Below are 24,571 nucleotides of genomic sequence, written 5' to 3' on the forward strand. Positions count from 1 at the left end.
ATAGAACTTCGCTCACACTAACTGTTTCTCAAGAGAACATTTTGTCAGACACTGTTATCTAACTTGTTTAGGCCAGGTTTGACCTTGTAAAATTTCCATAGTGCTTCAAACTAACAATGATAATATGACCATATATGTGTTTTCCGTAATAATTGTACTAACATCAGTTAGCCAATAGTATTGTAGTATGGCTGTAGATTGATTGGCTATTTGATATACTCAAAACAATAAAAAATGCTAAGCAAAATAAATGGGACCAGAGATTCTTTGAATGCTCCCAATACAGAACATTGTTTCCGTTTGGTTTTCTGTGGATTGCAATCAACATAATAATTTAATAATTTGACACTCACTTGGTCAACCGTGAAGGGTTATTGCCCTCCCTTAACAATGTAATACGTCATACGGAGAACCATGGTTTTAAAAAGCAGGCCTGTAGTTTACTAATACTATTCTTCACAGTGACCTCGTGTGAATAGATTGACCCACACAGCAAAATGTAAATGGAAGCCAGAAATGGCTGATTTTGGAAAGCAGTTATATGTGATACGTCTGACGGAGAATCACGGTTTTAAATAGCGGGCCTGTAGTTTACTAATACTATTCTTCACAGCAACCTTGTGTGAATAGCTTCACTGACACACTGCAACAAAATGTAAATGGAGGCCAGAAATAGCTGAATTTGGAACTCAGCTTTATGTGATATGTCTGACGGAGAACCACGGTTTTAAAAAGCGGGTCTGTAGTTTACTAATACTATTCTTCACAGCGACCCCGTGTGAATATCTTCACTGACACACTGCAACAAAATGTAAATGGAAGCCAGAAATGACTGATTTTGGAAAGCAGTTATATGTGATACGTCTGACGGAGAACCAAGGTTTTAAATATCGGACCTGTAGTTTACTAATACTATTCTTCACAGCAACCTCTTGTGAATAGCTTGACCGACACACTCTCCACTGATCCTTAAACAAAGAGAGAGACTCAAATCGCGCTCCCATTGGGTTTGAAAATAAAAGAGATGTTAAGGTTGTCTGGAGGTCAGTTGGTAAGGACTATGATAAAGATAAAGTATGTCTTAAAGATCCTGTGCCCAAGCAAGCAACTTTGAAAGTCGTCTTGTCATTATTATAAAAAGGTCTAAGAGAGAGTAAAAAAAGTGGGAACACTGAGTAACTCTCCAAGTTCCCAGGGAAGAAGGGGTAGAGAGGCTGAGAAGGTGTTCCATTGAAGGCCAACTATGACCCACTTTAAAATGAGACACTCTAAAACAAACATTAATTAGGTAGGTATGAAAACTTCATCCTCCAACCCCGGGTAGAAAAGGGGATTACCCAAGATGGGATAAATAGAGGAGAATTACAGTATTATGTAAGAACGGACTTTGGGATGAGTACTGGAGGCAATGGTAGACCCAATCATGGGATGTGTTTCAAGTGATTTAACCAAAGACAGATCTAACCAAGGGATGGATAAGAGGGATATTTGGTATAGTTTTGCTCGATCCCAACCCAAGCTTTCCCCACACAGCTCCTACACCAGTCCAGGATTCTAGAGAGGTGGGAGACTACATAATCAGATCTGAAATATGGCAAGGCTATACCCCTTGAGGACTTAGAGTGATATAATATGGTTCTACTGGTACGAGGAGGTTTACCAGACCACATGAACTTGGTTTGAACCGAAGCAAGCTTCCTGAAGAAGGACAAGGGAACCCAAATCGGAAGGGCTTGAATGATGTACAAAATCAGAGGGAGGATGTTCATTTTAAAGATTATGCTTCTACCAAACCAAGTAAAAGCAATCCTCATCCATCTTGAGCGTTTTTTTGTACGAGTTGGAGAAGCTTAGGGAAGTTAAGAGAGTATGTCAGGCTTATGTCTCTTGGTAATAGTATCCCTAAGTATTTTAAAGCTGAATTAGCCCATTTGAAATTAAAGGCGGCTTTCAGGGGCACTAAAATAGAGGGAGAGGTATTGATGTTCAGGGCCTCTGATTTGGAAAGGGTAATTTTAAAATTAGTTAGGCCATTGTATATATGCAATTCTGCCATCATGTTTGGGAGTGAAATAGCTAGGTTATTAAGGAAGAAAAGCAGATTGTCTGCATAGACGGCAATTTGTAGTGAGAAGCGTGAATATAAGGGCCATAATGTTAGGATTGGACCAAATCCTTCTAAGGAAGGGCTCCAGTGTAAGTATAAAAATTAAAGGAGACAGTAGGCACCCTTGATATATGCCATTGTGTAAGGTGATGGGGAATATGCCGCTTACTGTCACCCACCATTAACTGTTTGCATTGCAACAACATTCGATTTACAAATGCTATTCTTTTTGAATAGCAATATATATGGACATTGAGAACACTAGTTGTCTGCCGTATTAAACACTAGTGAGAACACTAGTTGCCACTGATTCCTGACCATTGGTCTCCTGATTTGAGCTGCACTTTGACAGCACTAGATGGCGCCCAGGCTGGGGGGTGGTTCATGTAACTAGGAGGTAGTGCATCACAGGAAGCGGTTGCTGGTGGCCATTTTGGGAAGAAGAAGGTGAGAGCTGGAAGAAGGAGGATGTGTTGCATCTCCATCCAGCGCCATCCGCGGAACTGTGTGTCCAAGGGAGACAAAGACCGCACCGGATAACAGAGGATACATCCGGTTCCTGTTCCACGAACAGGGGAGAAGTTTACAGTGACAACGTCAGCAGGAGAGAGCTCAGCCGAAATCCCAGGGGTCCAGTATCAGAGACAAACATGTTGGCAGGAGAATCATTATCCCTTGCCCAAGCAGCCCGCTGGGCGGATACAACTCTGTAGCGTTACAGTGACCAGACCCAGGTTAGTAAGTCCTGAACTCAGGCCCACCGCAGGGGTCATGGTTGGAACATGCACATACACACAGTTAGTTTGGCACCAAACTTAGGGAGGCAGGTACAGGCACTTGATAGTACTAGTGTCCAGCAGACTGATCTGGATGGATAATATCCGTTAAAAGCGGGGATAGTCTGGATGCAATCATTTTTGCAAACGACTTAATAACTACATTGAGGAGTGAGATAGGTCTAAAGCTTGCACTTTGGGGTGGATCTTTCCTTTTCTTATGGATAACTGATATATGAGCTTGTAAGGAGTCACCTGGGAAAGAGTAGCCCTTAGATATCGCATTGAAGTAAGAACTATGATGGGGGGAAAGAGATTCAGAGGGAAAGGAGAACCCATTTCGGCAAGGAGCTTTCCCCTATTTCGAGTCTTTTATGGCTGTTTTCATTCTTTTTAGTCTTTTTATACTGCAAAACTAGAACATTTCAGGGCAAGTTGTGGAGATCTTAACGGGATTAGCCACTTTATTGTAACAATTGTTCTGGGGACATTATTTTGTGGCACAGTTCTCCTGTTCTCAAAATAGCTGCTTGTAAAAGGGTTGAAAACAGACTGCAATCACCCTCTTATCCAAGAACTGGACGTAGTTTTAATGCTCCTTTATTAGCCTTTATACATTTTGTTCGATAAGCATTTGTTATTTTATTGTTCGATATTACACATTTTGGCCACAGATTGTGTTCTAGAAACAAGTCAATATCGACCCTTTCACGAGGGTTAGAATCATAGAATCATAGAATGGTAGAGTTGGAAGGGACCTCCTGGGTCATCTGGTCCAACCCCCTGCTCAAAGCAGGATTCACTAGATCATCTCAGACAGATGTCTGTCCAGCCTCTGTTTGAAGACGTCCATTGAAGGGGAACTCACCACCTCTCGTGGCAGCCTGTTCCACTCATTAATCACCCTAACTGTCAAAAAGTTTTTTCTAATATCTAATCTGTGTCTCCTCCCATTTAGTTTCATCCCATTGCTTCTAGTCTTTCCTTGTGCAAATGAGAATAAAGATGATCCTTCTACAATGTGACAGCCCTTGACATATTTGTAGACAGCTATTAAGTCTCCTCTCAGTCTTCTTTTTTGCAAGCTAAACATTCCCAAATCCTGCAACCGTTCCTCATAGGACATGGTTTGCAGACCAGTCACCATTCTGGTCGCTCTTCTCTGAACTTGCTCCAGTTTGTCTATGTCTTTTTTAAAATGTGGTGCCCAAAACTGTACACAGTATTCCAGATGAGGTCTGACCAAAGAGGAGTAAAGACTGATAATGACTTCACGTGATCTAGACTGTATGCTTCTGTTAATACATCCCAGAATTGTATTTGCCTTTTTTGCTGCTGCATCACACTGTTGACTCATGTTCAGTCTATGATCTATTAGTATACCTAAGTCTATAAAAAGAGAAAGCCGCCCTGTCATAAAGAAGTAACCAGAGAAAGCAATTGCCAGTGTCCTGTCTGAGGCCAAAGAGGCCTGCATGTAATGAAAGAAGTAAAGAAATTGGTGTTGCAAATTTCGAAGATATTGTGCCTCGGAAGCTCGAGTAAAGTTGTGCAGTTGTAAGGAACTCTCTTGTGTCTTATTCTTTGCTGCCCCGAGAAGGGAATCCCCAATACAAACAAAAACTTACAAGTAGACCAAAAAAGTTTTCTTCTATTTGTCATATTATATAATCTAGGGTACTAGTTCTCATCAAAGATCTCCAACAGGTATGATATCTTTTCAGGCACTGTGCCATTGGAAAAAGTATATTCTAGTTGAGCCACGTCAGCTTCGTAGGCCGGCTCTGCCAGTGTGTGAGCCAAAATATTCACAAATATTTCAAAGAGAACCAAGGTTTCAGGTGATTGCTGTATTAATGGAGAGATCAGGTGAAAGCGGATGTAAGCTTTAGGGATCTTAAACTTGTTGTCTTTCTTGTGTTTAAGTAGTTATAGTTCTAACTCTCTGTAGCAACAACATTCCTTGGCTGAAAGAAGTGCACATAAACTCATCTCTTGTTAAGGTGCTCCTCTTCACCAAGGCTCCACCTTGAACTTTGACACAATGTAATAGTGCATACCTTGTGAGGTGGATTCTCTAAGCCCAGGTCCGAGTGGGCACACGAATCCTGGGCATTGATGCAGCAGGCAGGCAATGCACATGGAAAACAAGTACTAGAAGCACTGGAGGCCGCAGGCAGACAAAGCACCGGAAAGCAGGTAAAGAACAGGTGCTAGAAGCACTGGAGACCACAGATAGACAGGACATAGGAAAACTAAGAGTCTTAATAACAAGACACAGCTGTGTGTCTTGGTGGGTCTTATATAGGCATATGCAGATGACTCGCCCCCTGGGCCGTGGGGCACTCGGATCCGGGCAATAGGGGAACGATGGGAGTAGTAGTGGCAACCCGGTTCCGTGGCTCAGGGTGGTCAGGCCAGTGGTAGTCCATTATGTGCTGATGATTATGTCCGACTACGCCACCCGTGGATTTGCGGTCATTAGGAACCGCCGCTGCAAGGCAGACCGCTGGGGCTGATGATGTACGCAGCTGGGATGGAGTGCGGCCCCAGGGCAGTGTAGTGGATGTTGGGAGTGATGGTAGTGAAAGTCCCAGTGCTGATAGTGCTGGAGGAGCAAGGAGCACGCAGACAACAGCAGTCCAGGGTCTTTACTAGAACAGGTAAATTGACCCACAAACAGTCCCAGCTAGGAGGGGACCTGGATGTCTGAGAGCAACGGGGAAATTGGCCCTGGTCAGGGTGAGGGTGTAGGCCTACCATGCTTTCTGAGCTCCTTCTGGCTATCTCCTCGTTATAGGGTAACAGCCCACGTTTCCGAGCTTTCCGTGTATTCTCGCCTGTATGGCCTGCGACGTGGGTTCCTTTCTGCTCCCAGCCTGGTACGGCTTTACTGGTCCCTTCGGTTGTGGCAGGGCCTCCGGGCTTCTTAGGCCAAGGAATATACAGTCCCTTGCGGACTGGTTATCTGCTGGAGGATGTAGAATCCTCTCAGCCTCAGACACCAAAGTCTGGTAAATTAAGTCCTCTTTCTGCCAAGACAGGCTCTCTTCGCCTCTTGTCTCTGGCTTGTGGCTCTCCTCCTGCCACAATTCCTCTTAGGTGCAGTGCAACTGTCTGTCCTTGTTCTGCTCTGGGACAAGTCTCAGTGCTGAGACAGGCCATCAAGTTCTCCCTAACCCTGCCCCCAGTACCAGCTTTTATAGGGGCAGCCAGCTCCCCCTACTGGCCGGAGACAGGAGGCATTGCATGCTAATGTTCCCCTGACTAGAGAACCTCCCCCTTGCTCTCAGACACAGCTTTAATACATTTTGTGGCATCCAGGCCAGGGTGACACATTCCCCTCTAGTGAAATTTAGTACTCCGGGACTAAACAATACACAAAGACAATATGCATAACTATAAAACATTAATAGACAAAGGACGCACAGATTGAATTCTTAAGGTCACAGTGTGGCCTGTGACCGGGTGTCCATATCACCAATACAACGGGGAGCCTTAACCAGGTGGGGGTCTGTCCTACCCCAAGTCCTTCACAGTCTTAGTTCATTCCTGGGTTAGGCTCCGAACGCAGTCCATACAAGGTCCCGGTTATAAAACGTCCATAACCTTTGAGTCCTTACGGTAGCTGCAAGAAACTGAAACACAGAATTACCAAACATGCATGTAACTTTGCAAATGATTCAACATTTGGCAATAGGGTTATTTACAATTTTAGTACACTCTATATTCTCCAGCGAGCGGGTATCTGCCCCTTTGTGCTCCTGGCTGATCTACGTAGCCCACTGTCTGGTGGTGGACCAACCTGGCTTTCCCCACTAGCGTTAGGGGTACAGCTACCAGCTGGGTGTACAGGTAGGGCAGGCAGCTGTCTGCGGGTCCTTTGGCTTACCGCAGGCATGGCAGGCTCACTGTCAGCAGAGGGTTGACTCTCCTGGGCTGCTGGTACAGGCTCTTCTGCCTCTGGAACCGCTTGCTCCTCTTCACCTTCCAGCTCTGGTGTTGGGTGTTGCTGTGCCGGTTGCAGGAAATGCAGGACGGGTACCACTATGGCATCATTTATGCGAGTCCAGGACTGAGGGAACTCTCCGAGAAAGGTGCTGATCATTTCTTCCTTGTCCTCTGCGGGTTCAAGGTCACTCTGATCCTCTTCTGCACTACGGAGTTGCTCGGGGCATATTTTGAGGTGGTCTCTGGAGACGACACTAGTGGTTTCTCCTCCGTCCTTGGTGATTACACACACCTTTGGGTTGTCGTGGTCAGACTGCAGTACGGTGTAGGGTTCCCTTTCCCACTGGTCGTCCAACTTATGTAGCCTTCTTTTTTGCTTTAGGACTTGCTCACCAGGTTCTAGGGGACCAGCAGGGGCGTGTTGATTGAAGAGTTTTTCTTGCCTCTCTCTCACCTGGGCCAGGCTCTTCTCCACACTCTCCTGTACCTTCTTGTACTGCAGTTGCCTTTCCGTATCCCAGTCCGCATCCGGGGAGGTGTCCTCAGGTATTAGGACTCCCATCTCCAGGTCTACGGGCAGCTTACCTGGTCTAGCTCGCATCAGGTAAGCCGGGGTGCAGTTTGTAGCATTCACCGGGATATTGTTGTATAGGTCTATCAGGTCCGGCAGTTTTTCTGGCCACAGGCTGCGTTCCTCCAGGGGCAACGTCTTCAGGAGATCAATGACTATATTGTTCATCTTCTCACACATCCCGTTGGTTTGGGGGTGGTAAGGCGTTGTACGAATTTTCTTACAGCCATAGAGGTTGCAGAACTCCTGGAAGATTTCAGCCTCGAACGCTGGACCCTGGTCTGTCAGGACCTGTTCCGGATACCTGTGTGGACGGCAGAAATATTGCTGGAAGGCTCAGGCCGCTGTTTGGGCTGTCAAGTCCTTTACCGTGACCACCACTAGAAAACGGGAATAGTGGTCCATGATTGTCAGGGCATAGATGTATCCAGACCGGCTTGGAGCCAATTTGACGTGGTCCAGAGCTACCAGCTCAAGAGGCTGCGTGGTGACAATGGGCCTCAAGGGTGTCTTCTGGCTGGTGCGGTCCTTCCTCCTCAGGTGACAAGGGCCACAGTCTCTGCACCACTTTTCTACAGCTCCTCTCATGCCGACCCAAAAGAACCTTCCTCTTAGCAGGAACTCCATTTTCTTCCAACCGAAGTGTCCCGCTCTGTCATGGTAAGCCCCCAGGACCATAGCTGCATCCCGCCTTGGGACCACGACTTGCCAGGTCAGCTCGTGCGTCCGGTGGTTGACAATCCTTCTGCACAACTTGCCTTCGTAGAGGAACAGCTTGCTCTTCTCTTTCCATAGCTGCTTGGCTTCCTCTGGAGCATCCGGATCTATGCGGGCATCTTCCTGGGTCAGCAGATCTTTCACCAGGCGGATGGCAGGGTCACTATCTTGGGTCTCGGCCCAGCTGTGGTGAGGTAGGGGATTTATCATCACGGTTGTTAGATCCTCCTCCTTCACGTGGTGGGAGTACTGAGCTGCTCCATACCGGTGAAACGCGGGGAGTTCTACCTCCTCCAGTTCTTCTGGGTCTTCGTCACCTTCAGGTAAGTGAGGCATCCTCGATAGGGCGTCAGCGTTGGCATTGGTTTTGCCGGCCCGGTACTTGATCACGAAGTCATAGTTGGAGAGACGGGCCATCCACCGCTGTTCTAGGGCACCCAGTCTTGCATTGTCCAGGTGTGTCAACGGGTTGTTGTCCATGTACACGGTGAACTTTGCGGAGGCCAGGTAATGCTTGAAGCGTTCCGTCACGGCCCACACCACCGCCAAGAATTCTAGCTTGAAGGAGCTGTAATTCTCCGGGTTCCTCTCGGTGGGCCTCAGCTTCCGGCTGGCGTACGCGATCACCCTTTCTCTGCCCTGTTGGTTTTGGGACAGTACGGCTCCCAGTCCCACATTACTGGCGTCTGTGTGGAGAATAAAAGGCTGGCCATAGTCAGGGTAGGCCAGGATCTCATCCCCCGTGAGGGCCATCTTCAACTGGCGGAAGGACTCCTCTTCCGGTTTATCCCACTTGAAGGGTGGCTTTTGACTCCTGGACTTAGATTGTCCGATCAGGAGGTCCTGCATAGGAGCTGCCATCTTAGTGAACCCGGGGATGAACCTTCGGTAGTAGCCTACCAACCCGAGAAACTGTCTCACCTCTTTGATGTTCGAGGGGCTTGGCCAGCTCTTGATTGCCGTAACCTTGTCAGGGTCGGGGGCTACTCCTTCCGCGCTTACCACGTGCCCTAGGTACTGGACCTTTGGTTTCAGCAGGTGACACTTCGATGGTTTCACCTTCAGGCCATAGCCTGCCAGGGCTTCGAACACCTCGGCCAGGTGCTTGACGTGGTCCTCGTAGGTCTTCGAATAGACGATCATGTCGTCCAGGTAAAGGAGGACCGTCTCGAAGTTTCGGTGCCCTAGACAGCATTCCATCAGCCGCTGGAAGGTCCCTGGTGCGTTGCAGAGCCCGAAAGGCATACAGTTGAACTCACTCAGTCCCATCGGGGTGGTGAAGGCGGTCTTCTCCTTATCAGCCTCTGCCACAGGAACCTGCCAGTACCCGCTAGTAAGGTCCAAAGTAGAAAAGAAGTTAGCTGATTTTAGTGCGGCTAAAGACTCCTCTATTCTAGGTAGCGGATATGCGTCTTTGTGAGTGATACGGTTGATTTGTCTATAGTCGACGCACATTCTCATGGTGCCGTCTTTCTTTTTGACCAGAACCAAGGGGGCTGCCCAGGGGCTACAGCTGTCTCTAATGACCCCAGCTTCTTTCATCTCTCTTAGCATGCCCTTTGCGTTCTGATAATGTGCAGGGGGTACAGGTCTGTGCCTCTCTTTTATTGGTGGGTGGCTCCCTGTGGGGATGTGTTGTTCTATCCCTTTTACTCTGCCGAAGTCTAGCGGGTGCTTACTAAAGACTCTCTCGTACTCCTGTACCACCTGGTAGACTCCTTGTTTTTGGTGCAGGGGAGTGGAGTCAGCACCCACATGGAGTTTCTGGCACCAGTCCTCCTTTTGTTTCTGGGAGCCATTACCCTCCACCTGTGGAGATGGAGGCAAGGGTTCCACGGCCCTGATAGCTTGGTGTTCGACAACAAACAGTTTGGCGAGTGTAGCGTACCTGGGTAAGTGTACTTCCCTCTCCCCAATGTTGAGGATGCGGACGGGCACCCTCCCATGACGGACATCAACCACCCCCCGGGCTGTCAAAATGGTGGGCCTGCTGTCTGAGTACACGGGTTCTACCATGGCTTGGTAGTCTCTACCTCTCAACCCGATTGGAGTCCGACACCAGATCATCATTTCACTTTTGGGAGGCATGGAAATGGGGAATGGGTCACTCAGTCTTACGCTACCGATCTCACCACCAGACAGTTCTACCTGCTGCCGTCTCATCAGGGCTTTTATCTCCTTGTTGAGCACTCTCTGTTGGCTGGAACTAGCATTCACCGCCACCTGTTGTAAGATTACAATTACCTCTGAAAGACAATTTTCAATTACGTTAGTACCCACAGTTATTTTAGGGTGACTTTCACGACGGTCAATGTCCACAATAATCACTCCCTGTGCCGGCAGTTCAACTTTACCAATTTTAATGGTCATCTCCTTGAACCCCATCTGCGGCACGGGTAAGCCATTACTGGCGATGATGCTCAAGTTACTGTCTGGATACAGTGTGATATCAGCATCAGTCCAATACTGCTTAAAAAGTACATAAGTGATAGTGGTTACTTGCGACCCAGTATCCAGCAAGGCGCTCATGGGGATACCGTCCAGCACCACGGGTAAAACCGGGCGCCCCCCAACGTACTTATCACGCCAATTATAAGGGCCTGGTGATCTTATGCCTGGGGGTTGGCCCTCTGCCCCAGGTTGGACCCGTTTAAATTACAGTACCTGGAAATGTGTCCGGGCTGGTTGCATCGACGGCAAATGGGCTGTCCATCCTCTGCGTAGCGGTCTGTGGGCCTCCCTCGGAATGACGGGATCCTCCTCGGTCGACGCCACGGGACATCCTCCGGACTTGAAGCCAGCTCGATGGGTCTTGCCGTGTCCACTTGCAACGCTTGGACGGTCCTGGTCAACGCCGCGACGCTCCTGGTCAGCTCCTGGACTTGGTGGTGCAGGTCTTTCGACGGGGCTTGGTTCAGGGCCTGTGCATCAGCCCCCACGGGGTCCATAGAGGAGGGCGCCGCCTCCTGGTGGTAGGTGAGAGCAGGGCGCCGGGAGTTTATAGAGCCACTGGTCGCAGATTCACGGAGCACCCTTATGGCCCTGTCCTTAAATTGGGCAAAGGTCAGGTCGGGGTTCTGAAAGAACATGAGGCGCAGCTTGGCCCTGTGGGCGCTGGACAGCAGACCTTCTATGAATTATTCTGTTAGCAGTTTGTCCGTTTCCTGCACACTGCCAGGGTCAGTTTGTTGGATCGCCCTCAAGGTTTCCTGCAGATTTAGGGCATAGTCTCTGATGCTGTCCTGTGCCCGCAGCTTACACCCATAGAACCTCATTTTAATTTCAGCGGAGGTACGTGTGTCAAAGGTACCCCGCAGCCAGGCCAGAATACCCTTCACAGTCCTTTTCTCTTCAGTGGGCCATGATTTTACCTCCCTTTGGGCTGTTAACTGCCCTGTTAGTATGCTGACCTTCTGTTCCTCTGTCAGGGGGTAAACGTGGAACAAACTGTATTGCCTTTCCTTGAAGTTAGTTAGGGCATGGGGCTCCCCTGAATATTTGGGCAGCCAGGCCGCTCCAGGGATGTAGGGCAGGGAAAAGGGCATCAGCGCTGCTGCAGCTGCAGCTGCGTTGGTGGTAGTGGGGGCTTCTGTGTCCGACATCTTCCTCCCCCCTAGTCAAGCGTGGCCTACCTTCCGACGATCCTCTTCTGTAGGCCGCGGCTCCGCTGCTGCTGCTATGGACGAGGACCTGGCGTCGCGTCCTGATGACGTCAGCATCGCTCTCTCTCCCTTCCAGGACCTTGCGCAGCGTCGGTGCGTGGGGCGGAGCTTTGGATCTCGCGCGGTTTTGACGTCCACGCACCTCTTCTTCCAGCGCGGCGTCCTGAAGATGGCGTCCGATGGCGGGAAACAGCTGCGGATGGCAGGAAGACAGCAGAAGACGGCGGGAAACGGTCCAAGATGGCGTCTGATGGCGGGAATCGGCTCCGGATGGCGGGAAACGACTCCGGACGGCGGGAAACTTCGCCACAGGTAAGTTACAAAAGTCTTTTTCAGGCACGCAGTACCCGGTGGTTGCGGGCACGAAATCCTGCCGACTACGCCAAAGCTGACTCGCCCCCTGGGCCGTGGGGCACTCGGATTCGGGCAATAGGGGAACGATGGGAGTAGTAGTGGCAACCCGGTTCCGTGGCTCAGGGTGGTCAGGCCAGTGGTAGTCCGTTATGTGCTGATGATTATGTCCGACTACGCCACCCGTGGATTTGCGGTCATTAGGAACCGCCGCTGCAAGGCAGACCGCTGGGGCTGATGATGTACGCAGCTGGGATGGTGTGACTCCCCACGGGAAGAGTGCGGCCCCAGGGCAGTGTAGTGGATGTTGGGAGTGATGGTAGTGAGAGTCCCAGTGCTGATAGTGCTGGAGGAGCAAGGAGCACGCAGACAACAGGTTGCAGTCCAGGGTCTTTACTAGAACAGGTAAATTGACCCACAAACAGTCCCAGCTAGGAGGGGACCTGGATGTCTGAGAGCAACGGGGAAATTGGCCCTGGTCAGGGTGAGGGTGTAGGCCTACCATGCTTTCTGAGCTCCTTCTGGCTATTTCCTCGTTATAGGGTAACAGCCCACGTTTCCGAGCTTTCCGTGTATTCTCGCCTGTATGGCCTGCGACTTGGGTTCCTTTCTGCTCCCAGCCTGGTACGGCTTTACTGGTCCCTTCGGTTGTGGCAGGGCCTCCGGGCTTCTTAGGCCAAGGAATATACAGTCCCTTGCGGACTGGTTATCTGCTGGAGGATGTAGAATCCTCTCAGCCTCAGACACCAAAGTCTGGTAAATTAAGTCCTCTTTCTGCCAAGACAGGCTCTCTTCGCCTCTTGTCTCTGGCTTGTGGCTCTCCTCCTGCCACACTTCCTCTTAGGTGCAGTGCAACTGTCTGTCCCTGTTCTGCTCTGGGACAAGTCTCAGTGCTGAGACAGGCCATCAAGTTCTACATAACCCTGCCCCCAGTACCAGCTTTTATAGGGGCAGCCAGCTCCCCCTACTGGCCTGAGACAGGAGGCATTGCATGCTAATGTTCCCCTGACTAGAGAACCTCCCCCTTGCTCTCAGACACAGCTTTAATACATTTTGTGGCATCCAGGCCAGGGTGACACACAGATAATCACATGGGAGCATGCTGGACCACTTATAAAATCTGGCATGGACCACAGCAGAGGGCAGTGGTGGTAGGGTAAGGTGATCAAGCCCTGCCAAGCGAAGGTAGATGCATAACAGCCAATACCCATTTTCCTACTACCAACACAAATTTGCTTGTTCTGTATTGTTCTTTAAGAATGTGAGGACACATGTGCAGATTGGTCTTCTTCAGAGCAGTCCAGTGGGCAAACTTCATTGTCTCTTTTACATCGACAGCTTGTGTTCTTCCCATCATATGGTTTTGACTCGCCCCCTGGGCCGTGGGGCACCCGGAACCGGGCTTCAGTGCAATGTTGGGGGTAGTAGTGGCAACCCGATCCCGTGGCTCAGGGTGGTCAGACCAAATTGTGGCAGTCTATTTTTAGAGCCATGAAATGTCCGACTACGCCACCCGTGGATTGCGGCTATTATAAACCGCCGCTACAAGGCAGTCCACTGAGGCTGATGGTGTGTGCAGCAGAGATAGTATAACTCCCCACAGGAAGAGTGTAGCCTCAGGGCAGTGTAGTAGGATGCTGGGGGTGATGGTGCAGACGCAGCATAAATAACACAGAGTCAGTGATGTAGTCCAGGGTCTTTTACTCACAGTTGTTATCCGAGTCACTTCTGCCGGCAATGACTGTCCAAGCCGTGCTGCGTCCACCAGGTGAGGAGCTCGGTCAACCCCCAGGCAATTCAGAAGTATGGCACAGGACCCCCTTTTATCCTTTCTCTGGCCTCTCGTGCCCCACCAGTGACCACACTTCTGTCCAGCTGCCTCGGGCCTTCTCTTGGTGAAACCTGTCGCCGGTTTCCCTGACCCTATGTGGTGCCTTCCTAGTGGGTGTAGCAGGGGGTCACACCATAAGATGATCACGACCTCCGGTCTTTAGCTGAGGGATAATTTACCTACACCAACTTGGGAATCCGGTACCCTTCTGCGGCCTGACCCTTCACCCGATATCACACGAGCTTGCAACGGTTACTGTCCGTTCTGCTCTCTCTCAGGGTCCCTTCTGCCTTCTTGTTTCTACTCCTCTTTCTCTCCACCTTTCTTCCTTCCTTCTCCTTCTCCTCTTCTCCTCTCTGGCTCCGGCCTTCTCTCTAGGCCTGCCTCGTGGAGCTGAGCTCAGGCTGAGCCACAGCTCCCTATCAGCCCTCTCTGGCTGAACTCCTTCTCAGAACTGACCACTGACCTAAGATGGCCCCCACCTTTTATCTGCTTCTCTGTGTCTGAGCTCAGGTGACCTGCAACCCATGAGCTCCTTCCTATGCTCCAGAAACCATCCCCTTCTGCTCCTACATCACTGAGTTCTCTGCCCCCTCCCCACTCCAGCCAGGGACATGGTCAGTTGGCCTGTAATAAATGGGAGCATCTGCGAACTGTCCCCCGGAAATGAGGAGTGTGTGTATGCAGCTACTGAGCCCTGGTCCATACTCCATCCTTACCTGGGAGTGGAATACCACACCTCTGGTTGAGGTGCAATACCCCGGTAGCAACCGAATCCTCGGGGCGCTACAGTTTTCTTTCAAGAGTGTCTGCTGCAGAGTTCATTTCAAAAAGTAGTGCCTAGCAGCTCTTACTCTAACTATTTTGAAGACTTGAATGTAAGCTACACACTGGCAAGTTAGGGTAGACCCCAGGAACCACTATGTTGGCACAGCATGGAAGGTATGTGGAACAGTGAGGAATTGGAAAACAGGCTACGCTGTATGGCAGACAATCAAGCAAGGCAGGACACATTGGAAGCCACAGAACCAGGGGGACAAAATGAGAGGAAAACTGCAGTTCAAATCAGCACATAGATGTAGGTGGCAATGTCCACAGCAGGTAGAAACAAAATGTGGACCAACTCTAATAAATGTTTTTGATGCTTACAACAAATGATGGGTTAACTGGAGCAAATGCAAGTTACAGAATCCACAACAAAATGTAACAGTCTCTAATAATGATTTATGATACTTGCAGCAAACATTGGGTTAATCAAGAGCATATGCAAGTTAATTGAACGGGCTCTAGTTATGGTTCGTGATTAGGGAGGAGTGGACCTGTGGAAGTTCAGGTTCATCGGGTTCGGCCAACTTTTAGTTCAAAGTTCGGTTCGAACTTGATCGACTTGGTGCTGTAAAATGCCTGTAAAATGGCCGTAGTAAGGTCTAAGGGGCTGAAAAAGAAGCAAAATGGAGGTAAGACCAGGGCAATTTCCCTGCAGACAAATGTGGATACGAAAATTACTTAAAATGAAAAATAATAATCTTTAACCAGGAGTTGAATGGAGTATTGTATCAGTGCTTTGCATGTGTAGCTCACTGTATTTGTTAAAAAGTAAAAAAAATATATGAAAAAAATGATGTGTGGATCCCCCCCTATTTTTAATAACCAGCCAAGGGAAATCAGACAGCTTTGAGCTGGTCTTATTATGCTGGGAAGTGGTCAATAACCAGCTAAGGCAAAGCAAACAGATGGTGGCTGATAATAATTATCTGGGAAGGTCCATGGATATCCATTAGATGTGCTATTTCTTGCGCTTAGTCTCAGCTCTTCCTGATTGCCCTGGTGCAGTGGCAATCGAGTTAATGGGATTGTGGGGTTGATGTCAGCTGTGTAATGTGCTGATGTACAAGCCCACGGGTTAGTAATGGAGTAAGTAAAAAGAGAAAAAAACACAGACACAAAAATCTTTATTTGAAAAAAAAATTCCCCAACAATTTCCCTCTTTCACCCACTTATTAAGAAAAAAAAAACCACATCAGTCCGCCATAGTCCACATTGAAGTCCCACGCCGGTCCACTGTAGTCCACATGGAGGTCCCATGACGATCCCCATCTTCCAGTGTATGGAGCCCTGTTCAGAGAAAGGGGCTCAATAGACTGGAGCAGCAGCCAATTCCAATGTCAATTCCTCTGTACTCTGCTGAGTCTCGCGAAGTACAGCATGAGAGCCGGAATGATGAGTGACAATTTGACCGCGAGTAACATATGAAGCCTCGAGAACGGGCGATGACGTTACTCTCATGACCGATCAGTAACATCATCGGCCATGAGACATGACCGCGAGTGACCTATGGAGCCTCATTCTTAAGGCTCTATAGGTCAATCGTGATCATGTCACTGCTCATTATTCCAACTCTCACACAGTACTCCACGAGACCCGGCATAGTACAGCGCAAGACCCGGAAGTGGCTGCTTCAGACTATAGAGCCCCGCTGTCTGAACGTTGCTTCATACACTGGAAGACAGAGATGGAGATCATTGTTGGAACTCCATGTGGACTATGATGGACCAGTGTGGGACCTCCATTTGGACTGGTTTGTTTTTTTAAATAAATAAATAAATAAATAGATGAAAGAGGGAAATTGTTGGAATTTTTTTAAAATAAAGATTTTTTTGTGTGTTTTTTTTTTCTTTTTTTACTTATAGACGCCTTTCCATTATTAACCTGTGGGCTTGATGTCAGCGGACATTACACAGCTGACATCAACCCCACAATCCCATCACCCTGATTGCCACCGCACCAGGACAATTGGGAAGATCAGGGGCTAAGCACCAGATTTGGCAAATCTAATGGATATGCCATTTCAGGAGCAGATGTGGGCTGGTCTTCATAGGCTGGGTAGGGGAACATATCCATGGACCTGCCCAGCTTATTAATATCAGCCCCCTTCTGTCTGCTTTATTTAAGCTGTTTATTAAAAATAGGTGGGGGGGCCACTTAATTTTTTTAGGGTCTCCTAATTTTTAGTGAACAGCTAAGGCAAACCAGACAGCTTGGGGCTGATATTAATAGGCTGAGTAGGTCCATGGATATCGGCCCCTTCCCAACATAATAAAACCAGCTCACAGCTGTCTGATTTTCCTTAGCTGGTTATTAAAAATAGGGGTGACCAATGTCACTTTATTTTTATTATTTATTTTACACTGTCCCTCACACCACCCATTGTCCGGTGTTTATACAGGCCATGTCACGGCTGGCGCCGGTCAATCACAGCCACGCCAATATTTGGCACGGCTGTGATGGGGCCTGACGTGCCCACAGCTTTAAAGCTTATTGATTGGCCTCGCTACGGCCTTTCAACAATCTTGACTTGGCTGGTGAACCCAAACAGTAACACTGACTTCCAGAAAAATTCTATGTTCGGGCTTTTGCACCAGACACTAGGTGTCCGGTATGAACCCTGAACTTTACAGTTTGGGTTGGCTCATCCTTATTTGTGAGGTTTATAGCAAATGATGGATTAATCAGTAGCACAAATTAAGAAAATTACAGAAGTGTGAGGAGATGATGGCAACAGAAAAACAGAATACTGGCAATCTCCATACAGCAGCTGAGCACAATACAGTCAGAATTTAGACACAGGTTTGTGTCTAATTAAACCTTAAAAGACCTTCATAGATGATGTCGCTGAGGCTTAAAGAAACACTAAAATAAATCAAGATTAAAAATGTGGTGCTCAGTAAGGGTATTTTTTTTCAGACCAAGCAGAGGGAAAAAATTATGGAATCACTCAATTCTGAGGAAAAAATTTTGGAATCACCCTGTCAATTTTCATTTCCAAAACTAACACCTGCGTCAAATTAGATCTGCACATTAGTCTGCATCTAAAAAGGAGTGATCACACCTTGGAGAGCTGTTGCACCAAGTGGACTGACATGAATCATGGCTCCAACACGAGAGATGTCAATTGAAACAAAGGAGAGGATTATAAAACTCTTACAAGAAGGTACATCATCACACAATGTTGCAAAAGATGTTGGTTGTTCACAGTCAGCTGTGTCTAAAATCTGGACCAAATTCAAACAACATGGGAAGGTTGTTAAAGGCAAAAATACTGGTAGACCAAGGAAGACATCAAAGTGTCAAGACCGGAAACTTAAAGCAATATGTCTCCAAAACAGGAAATGCACAGCAAAACAAATGAGGGACGAATGGGAGGAAACTAGAGTCAATGTCTGTGACCGAACTGTAAGAAACTGCCTAAAGGAAATGGGATTTACATACAGAAAAGCTAAACATAAGCCATCATTAACACCTAAACAGAAAAAAACAAGGTTACAATGGGCTAAGGAAAAGTAATCGTGGACTGTGGATGAGTGGGTAAAAGTCATATTCAGTGATGAATCGCGAATCTGTATTGGGCAAGGTGATGATGCTGGAACTTTTGTTTGGTGCCGTTCCAATGAGATTTATAAAGATGAATGCATGAAGAGAACATGCAAATTTCCACAGTCATTGATGATATGGGGCTGCATGTCAGGTAAAGGCACTGGGGAGATGGCTGTCATTACATCTTCAATAAATGCCCAAGTTTACATTGATATTTTGGACAGTTTTCTTATCCCATCAATTGAAAGGATGTTTGGGGATGATGACATCATTTTTCAAGATGATAATGCATCCTGCCATAGAGCAAAAACTGTGAAAACATTCCTTGAAAGAAGATACATAAGGTCAATGTCATAGCCTGCAAATAGCCTGGATCTTAATCCAATTGAAAATCTTTGGTGGAAGTTGAAGAAAATGGTCCATGACAAGGCTCCAACCTTTAAAGCTGATCTGGCAACAGCAATCAGAGCCAGATTGATGAAGAGTACTGTTTGTCACTCATTAAGTCCATTCCTCAGAGACTGCAAGCTGTTATTAAAGCCAGAGGTGGTGCAACAAAATACTAGTGATGTATTGGAGTGTTTTTTTGTGTGTTTGTTTTTCATGATTCCATAATTTTTTCCTCAGAATTGAGTGATTCCATAATTTTTTCCCTCTGCTTGGTCTGAAAAAAATTACCCTTACTGAGTACCACATTTTTAATCTTCATTTCTTATAGTGTTTCTTAAAGCCCTAAAGTTGCCATTTGAAATGACTTTAGTTTTAAGCCATGTCTATGATCTGCTTTTTTTTCAAAAACATTAAACAACTGAATGAACATCCTCCGAGCACGGTGATTCCATAATTTTTGCCAGGGATTGTACTAGCAGCTTTGAGATGGCAATGTAAAAGAGCATCTAAGTATTTGGTGTCCAATGGTCCTCAGTAGTGTTGAGCTACATAGTTACATAGTTTATAAGGCCGAAAAAAGACAAGCGTCTATCCAGTTCAGCCTATTTCTTGTGCACTGCAGCTATTCCGCAGCGTTGATCCAGGGGAAGGCAACAAAAAACCATGCGGTATAGGCCAATTTACATCATTGAGGAAAAATTCACTTCCCGACACCAATCTGGCAGTCAGATTAAATCCCTGGATTAATTAACTAAGCATAAGATGTAATTTTATTGTTCTCAAGAAAGGCGTCCAGGCCTCTCTTGAACTCATTAAGTGAGTTGGACATCACCACTTCCTCTCCCAGAGAGTTCCAGAGTCTCACGGCTCTGACCGTAAAAAATCCCCTTCTATGCTGGTGCAGGAACCTCCTTTCCTCCAGACGCATAGTGTGCCCCCTCATCTTTGTCACCATCCTTGGTATAAACAGGTCATGGGAGAGATCTCTGTACTGCCCCCTGATGTATTTATACATGTTTATGAGGTCTCCCCTAAGCCTTCTCTTTTCCAACGGAAATAGGCCTAATTTTGACAACCTCTCTGGGTATTCTAGGCCCTCCATTCCCTTTATTACCTTAGTCGCCCTCCTTTGTACCCCCTCTAGCTCCAATATGTATTTCCTGAGCACCGGAGCCCAGAACTGTGCACAATATTCTAAGTGCGGACTTACCAGCGCTTTATACAGAGGAAGAACAATGTTCTCATCATATGCCCCTATTCCTCTTCTAATGCATGCCATGACTCTATTTGCCTTCCGATATTGGGAAATATCGGATCGGATTGGATCGGACCGATACCCAAAAAGTATCGGATATCGCCGATTCCGATACCGGAAACCAATGCAAGTCAATGAGACACAAATATTGGAATAAAAATAAACCCTTTCTTTCCTTGCAGGTTAATTCTACATGAAGGAAAACAACTAAGAATAATGTAGAATGACATGAAAAGCCGGCAATTCAGCAGCGGCATACACCGGTACCCCACAATTTACAACAGAAAGAATAGAACATCACACATAGATTAGATAGATAGAAACATGTCAGTCACATATATATGAAGTACAGTGACAGTGTTGCTTACTGTACTTGTCATTTAGTGTAAAGGATTTATTTAAAAAAATAACAGTGTTTTCATGCACCGTCTCTTTAAAAAAGCCGGTCGGCAATTCAGCATCGGTACCCGACAATTTAGAATAGAAAGAATAGAGCATCACACATAGATAGAAACATGTCAGTCACATATATAATAAGCACAGTGATAGGATGCGCCAATTCTGGCACTTAGCCTCGCTCTTCCCACTGCCCTGTAGCGGTGGCAGTGGGGTAATAGGGTTGGGGTTGATGTCAGCTTATAATGCCAGCTGACATCAAGCCTAGGTTAGTAATGGAGAGGCATCTATAAAACACCCTCATTACTAACCCCATAGTCAAAGTTAAAAAAAAACACAAACACCCAGAATAAAGTCCTTTAATTGAAATAAACACACAATTCTGTATTGTTCTAAATTAAACCATACTTACCATCACGTCCATTCCAGCTGAAGCCAACGATCTCCTGCAATAAAAATAAAATAATAAAGCAACATCATCCTTACCTTTCCATGGTTCCCAGGACGGCTCCAGCTCTGCTACATTCACATGACAGGCTGGATAGCAGCAGAACGCTGCCATCCAGCTTGCCATGCCGCAGAGACTGAGAAGCGCAGGCATGCTTGCGCTCCTCAGTGTCTCGCTGTGATGGCATCCAGATGAGCCGAGTTCATGTCCAATGAACTCAGCTCACCTCATGCACGTCACTGACAGCATGGGAGAATTCTCACACTGAAGCGCTGAGTGCAGGAGAATTCTCCCACGCTGTCAGTGACGTGCATGAGGTGAGCTGAGTTCATTGGACATGAGCTCACCTGATGCACGTCACTGACAGCGTGGGAAAATTCTCTTGCACTCAGCGTTTCAGCGTGAGAATTCTCCCATGTTGTCAGTGACGTGCATGAGGTGATCTGAGTTCATTGGACATGAGCTCACCTCATGCACGTCACTGACACCGTGGGAGAATTCTCACGCTGAAGCGCTGAGTGCAAGAGAATTTTCCCACGCTGTCAGTGACGTGCATGAGGTGAGCTGAGTTCATTGGACATGACCTCGGCTCATCTTTATGCCGTCACAGCGAGACACTGAGGAGCACAAGCATGCCTACGCTTCTCAGTCTCTGCGGCAAGGCAAGCTGGATGGCAGCTTTCTGCAGCAATCCAGCCTGTCATGTGAATGTAGCAGAGCTGAAGCTGTCATGGGAACCATGGAAAGGTAAGGATGATGTTGCTTTATTATTTTACTTTTATTGCAGGAGATCGTTGGCTTCAGCTGGAATGGGTGATACGGTAAGTATGGTTTAATTTAGAACAATAAAGAATTGTGTGTTTATTTCAATTAAAGGACTTTATTCTGTGTGTTTGTGTTTTTTTTTTAAATTTGCCTATGGGGTTAGTAATGGGGGTGTCTTATAGACGCCTCTCCATTACTAACCTGGGCTTGATATCAGCTGGCATTATAAGCTGACATCAACCCCAGCTCTATTACCCCACTGCCACCGCTACAGGGCAGTGGGAAGAGCGAGGCTAAGTGCCAGAATTGGCGCATCCTTTGAAGGCGACATTTCTGGGGCGGCTGACGGCTGGTGTTTGTAGCCTGGGAGGGGGCCAATATTCATGGCACCCTTCCTGGGCTAGTAATATCAGCCCCCAGCTGTCTGCCTAGCCTTTGCTAGTTATTAAAATAGGGGGGACCCCACGTCATATACATGTGACTGACATGTTTCTATCTATCTAATCTATGTATGGTTCTCTATTTTTTCTATTCTAAATTGTCGGGTACCGCTGCTTAATTGCCGGCCGGCCTTTTTTTAAGAGACGGTGCATGAAAACACTATTATTTTTTTTTAATAAATCCTTTACACTAAATGACACGTACAGTAAGCAACACTGTCAATGTACTTCTTATATATGTGACTGACATGTTTCTATCTAATCTATGTGTGATGCTCTATTCTTTCTGTTGTAAATTGTCGGGTACCGGTGTATACCGCTGCTGAATTGCCGGCCGGCTTTTTTAAAGAGACGGTGCATGAAAACACTATTATTTTTTTAAATAAATGCTTTAACACTAAATGACAAGTACAGTAAGCTGAGCGCTGCCATCCAGCTTGTCATCCTTCAGAGACACTGCAGAGCGCAGGCATTATGGGAACTTCCGATTCCGGTATTCGATATTCTAAAAGTATCGGAACTCAGTATCGGAACTCCGATACCGCGAATATCGGTCGACACCCGATATTTCAGTATCGGAATGCTCAACACTAGTCCCCAGCTATTTCTTCCATCATCGGGCAGTTCCTCACAAAGTAGGGCTGGTGTGGCTTTCTCTAAAGTTGTGGGAGGACGGGAAAACCATGTTTCATGAACAAAAGATTGATTGGCCAGCCATGCTGGTTTATTAAATCCATATGTGCAAGTTGTTTAAAACCCTCTATTTACTGAATGTTTGCAAGCAGTTTCTTGATTCAATGGTTTGATTGCCTAAATAGTTTAATTTTGATTGTGTCTTTGACATCCTTGTTCCTCATGCTGTAGATGATAGGATTCAACATTGGGGTCACCGCCGTGTATAGAATGGACATGATCTTGCCTATCTCAGGAGAGTAGGTGGAGCGAGGTTTCAGGTACATGAACATAATGGTTCCATAGTACACAGACACAACAGTGAGGTGGGAGGCGCATGTGGAGAACGCTTTTTGTCTCCCCTGGGAAGAACGAATCTTGATGATGGTGAAGATAATGTGGACATATGAAATTACTGTCAAGAAGAAAGCACACATGATAATGATCTGTCCAGCAACCTGCATGACTATTTCATTAGTACGAGTATCCTTACATGAGAGTGGAAAGAAAGGAGGCATTTCACAGAAGAAGTGGTTGACATGGAATTTGCAAAATGGTAGTTTGAAAGTGAGCAACGTATGAATAAGTGAATTGGTGAAACCTGCAGCCCAAGATATGGAAGCTAAACAAGCACACACTCTCTTGTTAATAATCGTTTGGTAGTGTAATGGTCTACAAATGGCTACAAAAATCGATCATAGGCCATAATGGCAAGAAGGACGCACTCGGTGCCGCCTAACGCCATATGGAAGTGCATTTGAAGCGCACATCCCAAGAGAGAAATACTTCTGTCATCGGATAGTGTATTTATTAGAATTATTGGCACGATGTTGGAGGAGAAACAAATGTCGATAATTGAAAGATTAGTCAAGAAGAAGTACATTGGCATTTGCAGCTTTGAGTTTATCCTTACCACAATGATCAGAAAAGTATTACCAGACAAGGTTGTTATGTACATTAGCAAGAACGTAATAAAGCAGATGACTTTGAGATACAAGACACTGGAAAGGCCTAGGAGAATGAATCGTTCTGGAGATGTTTGATTTGAGTCTCTCATATTATACACTCTACCTGGTGAATAGTATACAAGACACAAAACAGATAAAGGTACAAGTGGTTGATTTTTTTTTATATATTATTTGGAGGATCTCTAGTTCAGCATCGTTCCGAATTTACATGTAAAGATGAGCAGATCCCTTTGCGCAACCCCAGTCCATGGTCCAGGTCATTGCTCAAGCTGCAGGAATCTCCTTACCGTCCAGGCCCTCCTTGGCTTATGATTAGAAGTGCTGTTGAGACATTACCTGTGCGCTGCATAGATGATGTCATACTAGGTCGAAGAAGCTTGGAACGCAGAAAATTTGTGTAGCTCCTGTTCATGGCCAGAGAGCACTATCCTGGACCGTGGACCAGAGTTGCAAAAAACTATCCGCTCATCTCTACTTAAGACATTCAACTGTTTTCATAACTGATCCTATCGGCATTCTTTTGCTTTAGTGTAATACTTGTCTCCAGTGCTTTTATAGTAGAAAATGACTTGAGAAACCTAATGCTCATGATATACCAGCTCAACCTCTGCTATAGTGTAAAAGAGTGAAGCAGGACCCATAGGCTTTCTCAATAAGTGAACAGGAGAAGCAGGACTCACAGGAGTTTTTTCGAATGATGGGTGTCAAGGATGACACCAGAGAGATCACACAGAATCCCTCCGCTCCACCAATTTGTCAAGGATTGCCCCCAGGGGGTCATAACTAAACCACCACCCATGCAGTTATCTTTGGCGCGAACAGCTCTCTGCTGCTCCCTGTTGTCCAGGCAATTACACGATTGAGCGTATGATATATAAACCACCGATTCCAATGCCT

At 46.8% G+C, this 24,571-nt stretch overlaps 1 pseudogene; it reads right to left on the reverse strand.

Moving 5' to 3' along the window:
• Positions 1-22,828: 22,828 nt before the first annotated feature.
• On the reverse strand, positions 22,829-23,763 carry LOC141152986 (olfactory receptor 5AS1-like; annotated as a pseudogene).
• Between the last annotated feature and the right edge of the window lie 808 nt (positions 23,764-24,571).

This window comes from Phyllobates terribilis, unplaced genomic scaffold (assembly GCF_046119375.1).
Source record: "Phyllobates terribilis strain yellow unplaced genomic scaffold, ASM4611937v1 Scaffold_7__3_contigs__length_470593459, whole genome shotgun sequence".
Taxonomy (NCBI): Eukaryota; Metazoa; Chordata; class Amphibia; order Anura; family Dendrobatidae; genus Phyllobates; species Phyllobates terribilis.